The sequence below is a fragment of the Nyctereutes procyonoides genome, unplaced genomic scaffold, assembly GCF_905146905.1.
Source record: "Nyctereutes procyonoides isolate TBG_1078 unplaced genomic scaffold, NYPRO_anot_genome, whole genome shotgun sequence".
Taxonomy (NCBI): domain Eukaryota; kingdom Metazoa; phylum Chordata; class Mammalia; order Carnivora; family Canidae; genus Nyctereutes; species Nyctereutes procyonoides.
Window position 1 is genome coordinate 40,773,013 of NW_026575020.1, and position 11,315 is coordinate 40,784,327.

The 11,315-nt window shown below is 51.4% G+C and overlaps 1 long non-coding RNA gene across 1 annotated transcript; it reads left to right on the forward strand.

Moving 5' to 3' along the window:
• The first annotated feature begins 1,736 nt into the window (after nucleotides 1-1,736).
• LOC129508965 (uncharacterized) lies at nucleotides 1,737-10,980 on the forward strand. The gene is made up of 4 exons (XR_008664253.1): nucleotides 1,737-1,847; nucleotides 2,316-2,527; nucleotides 3,093-4,373; nucleotides 4,735-10,980. It is a non-coding gene; the product is annotated as an uncharacterized LOC129508965 (long non-coding RNA).
• The last annotated feature ends 335 nt before the right edge of the window (nucleotides 10,981-11,315 follow it).

Here is an 11,315-nt window from a genome sequence, read left to right on the forward strand (position 1 = left end):
TTTTCTTCTTCCCTTGTTTTTTGGCATTCTATTGTAAGGAAAAACGTTCTCTTCTACTCATTTATTCATTTGTCCACAATGGTGTGGATTCATGGATTCCTATTTTATTTGATGGGCTATGACCCATCACTCATTAATTTTGGTATGTGAATTATACCAGGTTTGGCCAGAAGAAGCCCCAGCCAGCTCTTGTGTCCTTTTGGCATACGTCCCTTCGTTCTCTGGGCACTCCTTTACTTTCTGACACTAGGCTTATCTAGTACTTTCTTTGGCCCTACATAGGAGCCAGCCATTCCTCCAAAGAGCTTGATATCAGTCAAGGAGGAGGATGCTATTTTAAAAATAAGATCTAGGTGCTAAGTGTGCTTGTTGCTACTGGTGTGTTGCTGCTCCCAGACCTTGAAGAGCAGAGCTGTAGAAACACACACACACACACACACACACACACACACACACACACACTTTCTGGCTGACCACTCCATTTCCAACCCAGCACCACGGAGTTCTTCAGTGTTTTCTTTTCATATTCATGCCTCCTTTGTCAGCAAGAAATCTGCCTCCTTTAATCCACATGGATGATGCAACTGCTCCATCCCCTGCATACATCTGTCCTCTGACCCTCTAGGTTAGGGTCCCACCCAGCCTTAACTCTGGCCTCACAGGGGTCACCACATCCCTGCACCCTCCCCCCCCCCATCTGCCCTGAGACTTCCTGCTGGATGATCTGAGAAAGGAAGGCAGGCAGGGGGAAGAATGGCAAGAAGAGAGAGTTGGGAAGGGGGGAAGAAGGGAAAGAAAGAGAATAGGCCAACAGGCATGGGATGGATTTTATAGCTTCAGAAGATTTCTGGCATTTTCAAGAATGTTTCCATTGTCTCTACCTCACCTCCCTGATGTAGCCACTGGAGGGAAGTGGAATAAAGACAGCAGGGAGATCAGGCTGCACCCCAGTTTGAGCTGCAGATCCCAGAGGTGGAGGGGTCTGAGGCTCCCGACCCTGGCTTCCCTTGCGCCTCCAAAGGCTTTGCCCATTCATCTCCTGCATATTATTAAAGACTTTACACATTTAAAGAATTTTTTTTAAGTCGAGGTAAATATGATTAGCTCCAAGAGTTGGTGATATGGCAAACTGATTCTCTGCTACACTGTCAGGATGAGGACTGGGAGGTGAAGAGGGTCCCTATGCACAGACTCTCAGGTCCCCTCCTTCTCCACCCAGAGTACTTCTACTCATCTGTGTTTGAACTACTGGGCCTTACCAGGTTCTTCTTAGGTTTAGAAAGAAAACTGAGCCTGGATGCAAGTCTCACTGGGCCTCCAGCTTGCTGTGTGACCCTGGGCAGGCCCCTTGCCTTCCCTGGGCCTCAGCTGCCCCTTGGGCAAAGGAGAGGTTGGCTTCTGAGTTCTGTGCATCTCTGCCTTAGGAGGTGGCACACACAGCTGGGGACTGGTGGAGTCCTCTTTGGCCACTAGTTCCCAAGGCAAGGGAGAGAGGAGCCAAGCTTCCCTTCCTCTGCCAGAGGAATAGGTCCTCGGGCTGGGTCTGGGCCTGCAGCCAAGGGGAAACACAGACAATACACTGGAGTCACCCTGACCGCTTGGGACACGTTGTGCAACTTCCGCCCCGGGCCTGCAAATAAGACTTTGGCCCTTGGACTTTGAGCTCTGAGCAGCCCTCTCCCCTTCCCAGGACTGAGGCCCTCCAGTCTAGGAGACAAGCCTGGGGAGTGGACAGGGTGCTTTCTTAGTCCTAAAGGTGGCCAGGTGGCACTGAGTTCTCACCAAGGAGGGTTTTACCAAAAGGGGTCAGAACACATGCTGCGGGAGCAAATGAAGGAGGCCAGCAGGTGGGGAAACTCTGTGTGAAAGTGTGTTTGCCTGTGTCTGTGTGTGAGCAGCAGCACATGTGAGCTAGGTGGGAGGATTTGCCTGTGGCACGGTCATCCCCATGGTCCATGGTCATCAGGGGAGTGATACTTGAAGGTTGTCTGGATGCTGCCTTAAGCCCTGTAGACGCATAGGAGTAAATGCACCAATCTGCCCAGGAAGTGAGTCCAAGTGTTTGGGGGTACCTTGGTGAGCAGATGTACGTGTGTGTTAGCTGTTCCCATGCATGCATATTTTGGGACATGTTACAGATTGCATGCATGTGAGATGATGCACGTGGGCGTGATTCCCTGGGACCACGTGTGGGTTGTGTGGCTAGGAGTGTGTACGATGGATGTGCATGTGGGTGTGAATCATGTATATGTGTATATTGGTGGGTGGTCGTGTCTGCCCACTGTGAGTACAAATGTGTGTGTGTGCTCACACAGGTGTGAGCCCCCGACTGCTGAGCCTGTGGTCTCTGTGGGGGTGTGATGGTTTGTAGACATGTACAGCCTCTGGTCCATGTGAGTGCACGTGAAGTATGGATGTTCATGCAAGTGCTGGTGTAGGACACGTGTCCCTGGGGATTCGGCCCAGCTCATCACGTGCTTCACCCTATCGCTCCCCACAAACCTGCCAAGGACCCTGCATGTTTCCAGTAAGTCTGCATTCTGAGCCCAATTTCTCCACCTGTGCCATGGAGGGTGAGGCTGGTCTGGAGGAGTTATCAGGCTCCTCCTCCCTTTGTGGGAGCCTGTGTGAGCACCCACAAGGAACATGGATAATATGGGGAAATTGAGAGCCCAGAAATCCTAAGATTTGCCTTGGCCCCTGGGTGAGGGGCAAGAGGCTGGGATAGGATACACCCAGAAAGGGCCTGAGGGATCTGCTGGAGCCTTCCACCTGATCAGGCCCTGCTGCGGCCTAGAGGCAGGGGGCTGCCCTGAGTGACTACCCAGGGCTCTGGAAAGGGAAAAAAGAGTATGGGGGGATGGGAACAGCTAGGGGACCTCCGTGAGCAGCTCCCAAAAGGAGTCTCAGGGGCTTTGGGTGGGAGGCAGGACTACACCTCCCTACTCACTCAAAGGAGTCTGTCCTAGCTTCCTTACTCCTTAACTGGTGGGGCCCTGAGTGGCTCCTATCATGAAGGCACCTTCATTCCCCTCAGGACTGGTTTTGTTTTTGTTTTTGTTTTTTTGTTTTTTGTTTTTTTTGTTTTTTAGGGCTGGTTTTAAAATTCAAGGCTTTGGCCTGAGTGTCAGAGATGATCCTGAAGCTGGTGGAAAAGCTTGCTTAATGCCTGCTCTGTCCAGACCCTCTGCAGGGCTGGCGGGATGGGGTGCTTTTTGCTGCCTTCACTACCTTCTCTACCCCCACTCCTCGCAGTCCCTCCCAGCCGTGATGCAGACAAGCCCTGTGTGCGGCATAGTAAAGGGACAGCATTGAAGCATCACGGTACACTCCACCTTTGCTGCAAAGGGCAGTGTCAGCACAAGAAGGTTCTGTTTGCAGAGAGAAGGTTCACTGGAAGGAGCTCAAAGAAGCTATAGCCCCATCCAGCCCCACTGTGATGTGCCCACTGGACTCAGGTTCTGAGCCTAACCACCCAGGCCAAGGACTCTGGGCTTGGAGAAGAGGGAAGCGATTCCACAGGAAAAGAAGTCCTCGATGTCTCCTACAAAAGTCAGGGCCAGTGAGAAGAACAGAGGGCACCCCAGATATTTCAAACAGAGGAAGTTTAATATGGGCAATTGGTTACCCAGGAGAGGAAAGAGCTGAAAAGCCAAACAGCAAATGGTAAGACAGTATAGTTTGGGCATGAGCTACTACCAGGTCAGGGTGGGGCAACACGCGGAGGAGGTGACAATTCTGCTTGGGGGTGGTGGAATCATGGCAGGAGCCACTGCATGGCAGAACCACAGAGGATTGGGTAGTTTTGTAGGAGCTGAAGATGAGAAGACAGTACTGGAACAATGACACCCTCCCCCACGAAGCAGAGGGAGAAGGGGAGAAACATTCTGGTGTCTCCCACCTCCCCAGACCTCTCCCAGTACTTCCCAGTGGCCCAGCCTAGCATGAAGCCAGTTGGCAAAGGAGCCTGGGAAAAGCAGTTTGCAGGAGGTGGGCTGTCACATATGAAAGCAAATGGGCAATGCCCAGCACTTCCCCCTGTCACACTCTGCATGGGGTGAGAACTCAGGAAAAGCAAAGAAATATTTGGCACTGTCCCCGGGACTATGGATATGACTAAGTTTTGATAAGAGTTTAATGGACCGCACACATGCACACCTTTCCCGGTGCCACCTGCTTCCTAAGTGTGGCTTCAAGCAGTCCCCACCCCAGCCCAGCGAACTCAGGACAAGACCCTTGTGCTGGAGTCAAGGAAACTGAGGCTTTCAGAAGGGAAGTAGCTTCTCTCAGGCCTCACAGCTGGAAGATGGCAGAGCCTGGGCTCATATTCACATTGGTGTGACTCCAGGGCCCGTGGGCCTGAGAGAGAAATGGTAAGTCTGGTGTCAGGTCCTACTGCTGGGAGCAGATGCTGATTACCAATCTGGGTTGGAGGCACTGGGTAAAATTCTCTGAAGGAGAGAGGATAGGGTGAGGCCAGCTGGGGAGAGAGACGCTGATGGCAGATTGGGAAACAGAGTGTAGTGGGGAAGAGCAGGACGTGGGGTCTCAACAGGCTGGGTCAAATCTGCTCTGCCGCATACCAGTGTGTGACCGGATCTCTGAGCCTCAGCTTCTCATCTGTAAAATGGGCATAATAGTAGGCGTAGTCCCTGCTTCACAGGGCTGCGTGAGAACTGTGAGTTGGATAAGTGTTTGCTACTATTCAGTGCTATTCTCATTTCTGTTTTGTAGGTTAGGAATTGAAGAGGTAAAGCAGATGAATGAAGATGGTACCACTAGGAAGTAGGATATGACTGAGTCTGTGCTGCCTCTGTGGCACTCCCTCCGACCCTCTCCTTTGTGGTCTGGCCCCCCAGACTCCTTCTTTATCTCTGTGGCCCACACCACCCATCCCCGCTGTGATGTGGAGTTGCCTTCTCCTTGTGTCTCCCCTCTGATGATAAGTCACCTCCTCCTGGCAGCCTCCAAACTTGGAGATGCCACCAGCTCCCTGCTATTGCTGGCCTCTGGGCTGCAGTACCATCTCCCACTGGGTTTCTCAGCTCTTCTATCCTTCTAGCCAGCCCCCTATATTAACTTCTCTCCATTAGAAACCTAGTGTTTTGGTTTTCCTGCTGATACCTCGCCTGGTACAATTGTCACCAGTTATTGTGGGATTCCTTAGAGGAGGAACGCTTCCACGTGCCTCTCATGTGTTAAAGCACAAGGTAGGAACCCTCGCCCCACTTGACAGAAGCAGAAGTAGAAGTAGGGCATCTGGAGAGGAGAAGCCACTGGTCTGCAGTCACACAGCTAATGAGAGACAGGGCTGGGGCTCCCAGTCAGGGGGTAGAAATCCAGAGCCCACGCCCTGCCTACCGCCTGGCCTGCCATTGGCCATCCTGACTGCCAGATGACTGCCTAGGTGCCAGAACCCTGCCCTGATGGCAGCCTCTGTGACATCTCCATCTGGCTGCTCTGCCCTACAACAGCCCTCAGTGACATGACTGTGGATGGCATCTCTGCACCTGCTCTCCAGCTGAAGACTCCAGTGTCTGCCGAGGGGCCAGTAGGGGATTTCGGACCCTTCACGCTCCGTGGCCTCCTCGCTCTTCTTCCTCACTCCAGCGTCTCTTCTTGCCAGCCTCTTCCGCCCCTGCCACTCCTGGCATGCCACTCCATGCCAGAACCCTCGATGACTCATCCACATAGAGCTTTCGCTTCCTCCTTCTTGTTAGAGGCTCTTGACCTGCTGCAGCTGCAGAAAGGAGGTGCCTCCTTGGGGGCTCGAAGGCCCGGAGGAGCAGCCATGGGCCCTGCTGAGGGCTCAGGGCCCAGACCCAAGGAGCTGGGGTGCTGTCCCTGTGGAGCATAAGGTGGCAAGGGGGCTTCTCAGGCTCCCTGCCAGACACTGGCCTGGGCCAAACTCTCTCCAAATGGCCAGTCACCTATACAGGCTGGCATACCGGGAGACCGACCTAGAATTTTTAAGCTGGAATTGTGCCTCTCCTACTTATGAGACATCAGAGGGACCCGTCTTCATTCATTTGTTCATTTTTGCATGGATGCTTCATGACTTTCTCCCTCTGTTCCCTCATTTAACAAATCTGTCCTGGTCTCCTAGGTACCAAGTAGTCCCTAGTGGACCAAGAAACCAAAGTTCATTCTCTGCCCATGAGGATCTCCCAGGTGAGAGGGTGGGAAGTGAGGTTGAGGGACAGATCTGTAAACAGAGAACCTGAGTAGGGTTAAAGAAAACACAAAACAGGGACGCCTGGGTGGCTCAGCGGTTGAGCATCTGCCTTTGGCTCAGGGCGTGATCCCAGGGTTCCGGGATTGAGTCCCACATCAGGCTCCCTGCATGATGCTTCTCCCTCTGCCTCCGTCTCTCTCTGGCTCTGTCTTTCATGAATAAGTAAAATTAAAAAGAAAAAAAGAAAACCCAAAACGGTAGGGAAGCTTTGGGGGTACTTCTGAGATCTCTTCATACAGTTTACCAGACATGTGTACCACAGAAATGCTTCCTCATTACAAGCTGGCTTCCTCTCCCTTTAGAGCATTCTATAGCTCCCAGCTGCTCAGAGGGCAAGGCTAAAAATTAAACTTCACTGAGCCTCCTCAGTGCAGGTGTGTTGTGCAACTTCAAGGGGTTGGGGAGGGCCCATTCATATCTTAGTCTAAGGGGATGGCATCTGGTTGAATGACCCTGCTGTGGAGTCAGACCTGGGTTACACTTAGGGTCATTTTCTTACCATGTGACTTTAAGGAAGTTGGTCATCTCTGAGCCTTGGTTTACTCATCTGTAAAATGAAGCTATTGATAACGTCAGTGTTGTGTGTTTGCAAGAATTCAGTGAGATCATCCATGCAGAGCACCTGGTACCATGTAAACAGTGAAGCACTTGGTAAATGCCAGCTGTCATAACAAATACTACTGTTTACAATGAGGTTCTATGGGTGCCTGAATCTCCCCCCCACCCCCATGTATGTGTCTGGCTGGCTGTCTCAAGGGTGGTCAGGGAAGGCTTCCCAAAAGAGGTGACATTGACCTTGTGTCTTGAAGGAGAAAGTGGGGGAAAAGCATTCCAGGTAAGGGGAAAGGCCAGATGAAGTCAGGGTATGGGGAGCACTTTGGGGCAGGCAAAAGGACCAGGCCAAGAGTGGCCTGGAGGGGTGGGCCTGGGCTCCTCAGGCCTCAACGATGCAGCCTGGCTGGGAGCAACTGTTGGATCTGGGTGGGTGGGGGCTGCCCCAGCTTGGTATCTGAGATACTGGCAGCTCTCACCCTTTTGTCCCCTCCCATTTCTGGGCCTCCACTTCCTTCCCCTGCACAGACCACAGAGGCATTTCAAAGGAAGCTGCTACTTATTTTAGCAGTGATCCCTGGACACCCCCACCCACAGCTACCCCTGCCCCTCTCGGCCCCTGTGAAGGGCATCAGGCCATTTTTCTGAGTCATAGCCTGAGTGAGGGCCTGGTCCTACCCCCTTTCCTGCAGGAAGCCAAGCCCAGTCTCAATGGTTGAAGACATGGGTTCAAGCCCAGCTCTGGCATTAACTTACTGGACAACATCCTAGTCCCTTCATCTTCCAAGTCTTGGGTCCCCACTGGGCAGGCACTGACCTCTGGGCAGAAAGTGGGTTGGGGATGGATGTGCTGCCACACTCCTCTGTTGTCAGACTGGAAGAACTAGAGACAGGGTTGCAGGCAAGATCGAGTTTGGGGGCCCAGAAGCTTATACTTTGGAGGTCTGGCCTTAAGAAAAACAGAATCACAAATACAGATACTTATGAAAGTAAAATTCTATTTAGAAAGGATCTGTGCATGTGAATCTTTTTTTTTTCAGCGTCCTGAAAATCTGGTTTTTGGAGAGGGTCCCCCAAATCCTCAGGAGACAGTGGGGAAACTGAAGCAAAGACCGAGGATGTCACTGGCTCGACACGATCACACAGTTAGGGACCGGAAGGCTATGATTTGAACCCAGATTTGTCAAAACCTGATGCCCACATTTTGCTCCCTATCCTCGATAGCCCCTCAAAGTCCCACTGGTGTGAGGGAGGAAGGAAGAGAGACTGCTGGCAAGAACACAGGGCTATGGCCAAACAGACTCACCAAAGTCCCAGCTCTGCCCCTTTCCAGCTGTGTGACACCTTTGGAGCCTCAGTGTCCTCATCTGTAAAATGGCGTGATGGGGAGTAGTCATGTGCTCTCTGCAGCAGCTGGCACACAGCAGTTCTATTTTTGCCTTCACCTGGATCTTATAAGTCACCCTGAACCATACTGATGATGCTAATGGCTAACCCTTGTCTAGAGCTTACCTTGTGTCATGCATGGCTCTAAGTACAGCTACTGAAACATTAAACATTAATGTTTAATTACGAATTACTAAAGGAAGTTCCCAAGTTGCTCAGAGTGGAGGGTCATCTCATCCCAGGCAGAGGGAACAGCATGTGCAAAGTCAAGAGGCAGAAGGATACCTGTGAGGAAGGGAAAGGAACCAGGAGATTGTGAGGGACTGGAGGACTGTGTGGGCCAGGAGTAGTACAGAGGAGGCTGAAGAATTAGCTCCCTGGCTTCTTCTTGGGTTCCAATCCCCTGAGCAGCAGCTTCAGCCTTGCGTGAAAAGTGTCTGTGAGGGGAAGGCCTGCTGGTGTGCAGGGTGAGTGCAGGACGCAGAACCTCAGTGAGAGGCAGTCCCCGACATTGGCCTTTGGATTGGGAGGCCATGGCAAAGCCCTGGCATGATCCTTTGCTGCCTCCCCTCCTGCTTTTCTAGTTTTGACAATTCAGAAGCCTTCACCAGTGAAGTGAAACAGGGGAAGATGTGAGCCTTACTTAGGGTCACCCCACCGACCAGCTTCTCAACCTCCCCGGCTGACCGACTCCCTGTCCACCTTTTTGTCCATCCATGAGTCTGAACACTCAATGCTGACCTGGAACAGTACTCTTCATGCATTGCCTATACCCCCTCAGTCTACCTCTGAATTCCCAGTGACTGTCCCGGCTGTAGGGGGGACATCCTCTATCCCATCCCCAGCCCCCACATCTCCACTTCCCTGCCTAGAACTTTCTCAGGTAACACAGAAGCCCACTTTCCACAGTGCACCCAGAAATGCCACGGCTGGAATGTCCACAGAGCAGCCCTCACCCAATGATGGATTGTGGACAGTGACCAAAGGTAGGACCATTCTGGGCACATTGCACACTGCTGCTTGGTGGGTCCCCAGGGGGGCTAAGTCCCAGGTGCCCAGCAAGGAACCTGCTCATGTGTACCCCTTATTGGATTTTCTCCTTTCCCTGGCAGACTTTCCCACTCCTTCATCCCTATCTCCTTAGATTATCGCCTCCAGAGAAGCCACCTGCTCCCATTGCCCTCCCCATGTCTCCTCCCATCAGCTGCTTATGATTTGTCCAGATGGTGAATATTCATGGTACCTACTCTGGTGGCCCCTTACAAGATGAGGAGGGCACAGCCTTGCCCTCAAGAGCCCATTGACTTGTCTAGAAGGACGCAGGCTCCACAGGGTGGACTGGGGCAAGAGGAGGTAAGTGCTGGTTTTAGCCACTTTTTCACCCCATTTTGGTTCCCCACTATGGGCTCTCTCTTGTGTGTAACTTTCCAAGGAAGCTTCTAGCAGCCTGTGTTGTGTCTGGCAGGAAGGAAGGAAGAACAATACTTAACACTTGTGCTCACTTCACTTGAGCCTCTCTACATGTATTAAGCCCATTCATTTCCCCAGCAGCCCTAGAAAGGATACTCTTAACTTGAACTCCATCTTACAGATGGGGAAAGTGAGGTATGACGAGTCTCACCTAAAGTGGTGTAGGTAATAGCAAGCAGAGCTGAGATTTCAGCCCAGGCAATCTGACCTTTAGTTTAGCTTCTGTGCTTTGCTGTTTGCATGAGGGAAGGTGGGAGGGGATTTGGTTTGATGCAGAAGAAAGGATTCAAATGCACATGAGGGCAGAGAAGGCAGACCAGCACCAAGAAAAAAAATGCTTGGAAACATACTTCCATACTTGTGTGCTCTAGCGCACACAAATCCACGAGTGCCATGTACACACAAAGACAAGTCTACACAAAAATGCATGTTTTTTTTTTAATTAGGCCAAAGATGATGGCCAGTTTTTTTTTTTTAAGATTTTTGAATTTGTTTATTCATAGAGATGCAGAGAGCGAGAGAGAGGCAGAGACACAGGCCGAGGGAGAAGCAGGCTCCATGCAGAGAGCCTGACGTAGGACTTGATCCAGGGTCCCCAGGATCATGCCCTGGGCTGTAGGGGGCGCTAAACCGCTGCGCCACCGGGGCTGCCCAAAAATGCATGTTTAATTAAATGCATATGTATCCATGTAAGTGTGCAAATACATGCATACTCTACACACTCAGAGATTTGCATGCATCAGGACATCCAAAGGCCATTACATATATACACGTTTGCACATGTGAACAAGCATGCATGTGTATTCACAGACAGATGCACACACATGCACACTACATGTTTATTTGCATCCATGCATATGCCCTTGCACACATGGGCACACACAAATGCAAATCCGTGGTCAGGTCGAATTCTTTGCTTAAAGAAAACTTGTGACTGTATTAAAAATGTAGGACACATTGGCCAAATAATTAAAGTGAGGAGTGAGGCAGTGGGACTTCTTGCCGCTCTCTCGGGGCCGCCTGCGCTGGGCTGTGCTCAGCGTGGCTTCGTCCTATATATTTGAGGAAGAGGCACTTTATTACAGTAATTTATCACCTCCATAAATGTGGCTCCTCTGTAACGCGGAATAATTTGGGAAGAAATATGTTTTAAAAATTAAAAATGCAGTCGGCATGCGCCCCGGCAAGTCTGCAGGGAGACATCGCCGCACCTCCAGTAACTGCCCATGTAGCTCTAATACCTACAACTTCCATTATTTAAAGTGTGATTATATTTTTCCTGCTTGGAGCTTTGTCAGCTATAAATAAAAGATAAGGGTGAATAGTTGCGGGGCCTAGTAAGCACTTCCATTATTGGTACTTAAGGGGGCTTGGGGATGGAGGCAATGGGCCGGGGGTGGGGAAGGGAGACCATCTGGGGGTTACTGACTGGGTCTGGAAGCCAAGCTGTGGGCATGGGTGGGCCCAGTCTGTTCCCTGGTCGAGTTTTTCATTGGATTCTGCATGACACGACCCCATGAACCTGGATTCTATTGTCCACCATGGACCACAGGAAAGCCACCCACAGAGGTTGCTGTCTGCTGTGGCTCCCTACTGCCAAACCCCTCCGATCTTCCCCAGGGACTCCACAATCATGGGACACCCCGGGGAGTAGAGTCCTCTAAAAGAAAGA